This window comes from Thalia democratica, chromosome 1 (assembly GCF_965202585.1).
Source record: "Thalia democratica chromosome 1, ktThaDemo2.hap1.1, whole genome shotgun sequence".
NCBI lineage: Eukaryota > Metazoa > Chordata > Thaliacea > Salpida > Salpidae > Thalia > Thalia democratica.
The window spans coordinates 26873848-26880954 of NC_139165.1; positions in this window are offsets into that span (position 1 = coordinate 26873848).

Here is a 7107-nt window from a genome sequence, read left to right on the forward strand (position 1 = left end):
TTAATTTGCCATAAACAGCCGTAAAATGATTAAAAACCAACTTGACTTGCAATGCGGACATTTCAGAACTTTTTATAAAAAGTCGTTTAGTTAACTTAGTAAGTTAATTATTAATTTAGTAAATTAATTAAGTAGTTACATAAAGCCGTAACATGATATAAAAGACTAACTTGACTCGCATTTGGGACATTCCCAGGGTCTGGGCCACCACTTTCCGTATCTATCGCACTTGTAGTCCGTCGGAATAGAATAAGGAGCATATCTGTATGATAAGTATCATTCTTAAAGCTAAGCATGTTTATTGAAATAACCTACTGTTGTGGTTGCAACTAACACAACATGTTATTTATTTGCTCATTGTTTAGCAGAACACTTGGTTTTTAGAAAATTACTCAATCAAAAACCGAAACAAAAAGGATAACTATTCATAACCTATGTAAATATGACTCATTTTTTTTTAAAATCCACTATTTATTAAAGTACCTTGTGTTACACGACAAAATCACGTGACAATCATTCCCGCCGTTACAGTTTTTATTGTCACGTGATCTCCAAATTTTTTTGTTCAAACCGTAAAATTCTGTGAAATCGTTGTTATTGCAAATATCACCATTTGGCAGTAGGCAACCTAAAAATGTTTATTAACAATTTTTAATTAGATTAATTTTCAGCACTATAAAAGTATATAGCACATAAAGTTAATTATAAATAGAAATACTGTTTCAAAAATTTTATAAACAACTAATAAACAACAGGGACGTGTTTTGACTGGTTTCCTGTTTCCTGTGAACCCCTCTAAAAAAAATATATATTGTTAGAATGTCACTAAAAACGTTGTTTATTGTCTGTGTTTTGGTTATTTGATAAACTTTGAATGACGAATATTTAATTTATAACACTAAAAGATTATAAGTTTTCGTAACAAAAAATGCTCGTTTTTGCCCAGCTGAAATTGATTTCAAATAAAATTTTAATTGTGACGTGATAATAGGTAAAAGTTTTAAATTCGAATTTTTTTTCTAGGTAACTTTTTTGAATGATTTATTATCAAGATTTTACATTCTTTTTATTGGTATTTTTAGATTGTTTAAAGTTCAAAAGTTTTTATTTACTTTATAAAGTTTTATTCCAGCTGTGCTTTTTATTAATTCTGCTCAAAACAAAATATGAAAATTAATGATAATGCTCGTAAAAAGTATGATCTCAATTGTTTTATTTAAGTAAGTTGCAGTTTTATTTTCGACAATTTCTAAAGGTTTTTTCATTGAGTTTTGTATTATACAACAGACTTATTAAGTTTTTTTCAAAGTTTAAACCAATGGTTATAAAATACTAAGACTACTTACAAGTTTTGGTCTTTAATTGCCTATATTATTCATAATACAATGTTTGTTATTTTTGTTAATTAAAGAAACTGTATGTAACATATTTCTTTTAAATAACGGATTTTAATTTTGATATACAATTTCGTGACTTTTTTTGGTTCTTTTACTTTTAGTTTGTATAAATTTAATACAGTATATAAAAAATATATACTATTAATCTTTTACTACTTATATGTTACTTTTTTTTAATTTCTAAGCAGAAAAAAGTATTTTAGAAAACAGAGTTTTTCGGCTTAACATTGCGTACTTAACAGGCAGTGCATACCTAACAAATGCGTACTTAAGCAGCAAATTAAGAACAAAAATATTGTGAACCCCCATTGAAAATGTCTAGACACGCCCCTGATAAGCAACCTAAATGAAAGATAAAAAGTCTTATAACTTTCAACATGGTTAAAGTAACCATAACAAGAATTTGCAAGTTACTTTAAAGATTAAATCATATCAAAGTATTTACTGATACAAACATGGTCATGGCTTCCCAAACTTTTTTCATAAAAAACCTTTTCAAAAAACTTACAAAAAGCTATGGCCTTCTCTCGAAAAAAAATGTTAAATATGCCTAAACTTTTTTTTGCTCTTAACCGTCAATTTCAGAAAATATAATGTAAGTTTCAAACTATGGTCCCATGGTCCCCCTGTGGCCCATTTAATACTCACGCCCCTACCCCTTGGTCCCTTTATAGCTTATGGCCCCTAAATATCTGAAATGGCCAACTTTGGCAAACCCTGGTTTAGGTGGTTTAATTGAGAGACGTGTAACAACCTGAATGTTGGCAAGACCGGCGAATCGATTTATTTTTTTAATAAGCATTACTATATTTAAAATGAACTTTGTCGAAGAAGCAGTTGAAAGTTTAAAATTCAAGTTTAAATTGTTATTGAATCGTCCATCTGTTTTTTTACTTGTCTATGCTAGAAGTTCTATTTATCAAGCAAAGACTGTTATGTTTTAGTTATTATAATTTGTAGTCAGAGTTGTAACGTTTAGCCTCTTTTAAGCCACTTGAAAATAACCAAGCCTTTGTTTACAAAAGGCAGTTTCAAATAAAGTTAAGTAGTTTGAATTAGCTTGTATTATTAGAAGTTTAAATAGTTTTGTTTTATTATTTGAAAAACATTTTCGAGTTTAAATAAATTTGCACAGCACAGTCTGAAAGTTTGTTCAAATGTTTGTTAACTTTTTTAATATCTTGAATTAAATGTGAAAAAAATTTTCAGGATACAGCCTTGTTTTATTTTGTTTGTAGTTTAAACAAAAATTTCTAAAACAACCTTGCTTACTGCATTTAAAAAAATTGAGTTTATTAGCAAACCCCAACTTCCCTTGATGACGATTTTTTCTAAACGCCTTTATTATAAACATTTATATTTAATACTAATTGTTTTTTTAAAAATACCCCAAACTCAACGTCATTATCGTTTTAACGTCAGTAAACGGGCTATATCAATTTCATTATTAACTGTTGAAAACAAAATGTCGCTCCGTTTCAAACCGAAATTTACTCGTGACGACCCCACCAAACCATCCAACGGATTGTAATATACGTTGTTACACCTTCTATCAACTGTGTTTTATGACGTCACTCACTTTCGAACCGAAATCTGCTCGTGAGTACCACCACCTTTCCCTCCTCGCGCGGGTTGTACGAGCACTTCTTCCAATCGGGTATTCCCCACCCATGGCTGTTACTCCCATCGGGAATCTTCCTCGTTATCAACGCAAACGGCGTCCTGTCTGTTTGTTTTATTTATGTGCATATGTCATAATTCAACGTGCAGGCAGGTCATTACGTCACAATACATCTGTTATTTATAGACGGTAACATTTCACGACGGCGCGTGACAAAAAAAATAAGTCAATAAACATCCAGTATATATATATATATATTCACTTAATGGGTTAAATACTCAAACAAAAGACGGGGTCAAGACGAACACGTTTCATCGCGTTTCCACGTTTCAAAGCGTTTCAAGCTGAAATTTTAAATTTATCAATTATCTGGCAAAACCTATAACTCCTTGTAAAGAGCCTCTCTGTACGATCGAAGGTGCTAAGTTACTTCCAGTATGTGTGACGTGTACATATATTACGTCATAATAGTTTATTTATTCGAAAAAAAAGTTTTGCACGCGCAATTTTCTCGTCGAAAAAAAAAAACATATGCAAAGTGTGTTTTTTGTAAATTTCAAATCCTCTAAAAAAAATATTATATATTTTAAAAACTGACTGATAAACTACCTATTTTTTTAATAAGAATAGAATTATATTAAAAAAACTGTAGTTATTATTGAAATTGTTTATATATATATGTATATATATATATATTACTTTTTATGTTGCACAATTATGACGTACAATTTTCTTAAAGTTAAATAACTATGAAGCTCGTTGTACAAGCATATTTCAAAACTTTTAGGAGAAAACATATTTACATACTAACACATGGTAAACGGGCAGCCCTTCATCTTATTGTCTTTGTAAGTTTCCGAACCGAATCTGTCTATGTAAGAAATTATATTGTCGTCCCAGTGACTGGGCCATGAAGAGTCTTGGATTGCCATTAGAACTATGCTGTTCATTTTAACTTTCATCAAGAACACCACCATGTTATCGGCCTGAAATTTTTATTTACTCAGCTGCTTTTGCGTATAGCTTCATCATTTAAAGCATTTTGTTTTCTATGACTTAAGAAACCTTTATCAAGTTAAGTAAGTTAATAAAAAAAGTTTATCCTCAGCTGAACAATGTTCTACAACAAATGTAATAAACCAATCTTTTTTTTTTAATTAATTTATTTGTAAGTTTAAAATGGTGTAAAATAATTCATACTACAACCAATCAGCAGAATAACAAATTAAAGAACCTCCATTTTAGACAAACCACGAAAAATAAAAACTTGTCTCATCTCAACTTGACAAACTCACAAAAGAAACAAAAACAAATTCACCTCCGATTCGCTCGCGTAAGTGTCGAAGCTTACGGACTGGTACTCGTCAGTGTACGTGTTGATCTCCACGATATTGTGACCCCTCTTGTTTTGGCACAAGTCCCTGCCGTTGACCCATATCTGGCAGTTGTACCTGGCGGAGCGGACCTCGATGTCGTAGGAGCCTTGAGTTTGTTGAACAAAATAGAAAGTTTATTAATGCTCGATAAGGTCATTATTGCGAAGTATGAATCGTTTTAAACTTATCAAGGTAACATTAATGTACCATCTAAACACACAGCGAACAATGTTATAAAAAATACAAGATTATTTTACGATAATTAAACCTAAATTTAATGAAATTTAAAGAAAATTATGAAATTATCTTAATTCCCGTATTTTTTAATGCAAATGTACATTATCTTTACTGAACAAAAAAATAAGCTAAAAAAACTAAGAAACAAAACAAAAAGGCCATGAATAAAAGTACTAACCATCCGGGGCTAGGGGTACTTTTTCTCTGCAAAAAAAAGCAAGTTTAAGACAGATACTATTGCAATACATAAAAAAAAATTAAAAGTTATAACTATAAAATGGCAGCAAATTTAGTGGTAAATTTATAATATTATTTTAGTGTAGGTCTGATGTTTTATAAGTTAAGCTTGAATTAAACGCTAAAATTAATGATGTTAAAACTTTGTTCTTATAACAATAAATGTGCAATGTTTGATTAACGACTTATGCAAACAACTTTTTGTTTTCTTAAAACTTAAGAAAATTGATCTTAATAGCAACTCTAAACTAACGCTTTAGTAGAATAAAATAAGTATGAAAAACAAATAATTAGGCAAAACAGCTTCATTGCAAATATAACAAAACTTGATATGTTTTTAAAGTTGTTTCAATGAAAGCTTTAAGTGCATGTACAATACTTTGTTTTTAAGGTAATTTTAGTTTGTATATATACTCAAACAATAAAGTTTGTACAAAAGAAACAACAATTAAAATATTAAACCAAATGATTGCTACAAATGCTACTTCTAGTAAAATCATGAAGTTTCGCACAAAATCTTATAACAAACTTGTGTAATTTTTTTTTTGTTTGCATTTAAATTACAGTGAACTGCATGTAAATCCATATGAGCTATCCTAAATCCGAAAACAATCATTTACACAAATTACTTTTGTAAACGACTTAAATAACCGATCAATAAGTTAATTTTTCAACGAAAGATTGAAATCATTATTAACATAGAGCTTAAAATTATTCTTTATACAAGCTGAGTTTACTTGTACATATAATTTTTTTAGATTAAACGTTATATCTATTTAGCAGAACGTAACATCGAAAAGAATAAAGAATTTGTTCATAATTAAAACTTTCACGTCAATTTTAATTTACTTATTAGAGCTCGAGATTTTTCAACTTTTGTGGTGTTTTTAAATACTTAAAGTAAATTGCCTTTTTATTTATAATTGTATACGGGCTGAATATTCTACACATGTGTCGCTGATTGGCTGATCTATTTTCATAGAGATAAAGCTATCCAACCGTAAATTTTGATGCTGTTTATCATATTTTGGAGCCACAAGTTGTTACAAGTTAGCAAAAGACTTAGTTTAAAATTTAAAAGTATGTTCTCAAATATTAAACCTTACTAGTTTCAGAAATTTGTATACAATTTAACTGTAATACATCTGTAGGATGAGAGAAAGTTATTAAATAATAATTTAACTTAGGATTATTTATTTTTACTGCTAATATAAGGTTATGAGTGGTGGGGTTCATTATTTTGGTTTAAAAATTCACAGTAATTACCTAGGATGAAGTTGCACCAATGTCAAGCTGAAATTATATTGAATTTAATGTTTTTCTAACTATTATTTTAGGCTAAAAATCAATGTTTTATGCTAACTATGTTTAGCTTGAAGTATACTTTGTTTTAAACAAGATTTAAATACATAGTGAGAATAAAATTTATTTATGACAAACTAAAGTATTCGATTGATTATGTTTTACAATATCATAATCAATATAAAAAATTGAAAAGATTTAATTGCTTTATATTGTTTAATGAAAGCAATTATATATTTAAGTTTTATTAATTTATGATATATAACTCAATTTATGTACTTATAAATATAAACTTTTAGCCAAAAATTATAGTTAAGAATACATCAAATACAATATAATTTCAGTTAGATATTGGTGCAACATTAAACTAGATAATTATAAAATTCACATTAGCTTTTATGTAATAAAATATATATAGGATTGCCACTTACTAATGAGCTCAGAGAAATTTTAACTAATAGAAAATCTCAGGGAAACTCACAAAAATTTTAACTTTTTAAACTTTGGGAAACTCAAAGCAGTTTTAAGATTTTTAAGAAAACCTCAGGAATTTTTTTAAAATAGTTTATTAAAAATATTTAAGGATTTGAAAAAATACTCTGGTAAGGTTAAGGTTACTCACAGAAGATTTTATGACTTAAAGAGTAGCAAACAAGTATATATTAGGATTTAATTTATATAATTTCTTGAAGTATTAGCTTATAATATTTACAGTTATAGTTAGTTTTAATTAAGTTCAGGTTAAATGTATAAAATAATGTTCACAGGGTAATTTAGGCCTCTGATTGTTTTTAAAACTTTGTTTTGGATCTAAAACATTGCTTGAACAACAGATATCTAATTTGCCACAAGAACTTTTTTTAAGGGTATAGGAGGTTAAAAGCCAATCACTTCCATGTTTTTGTTTATTTATATAACTATGATTCTTCCATTAAAT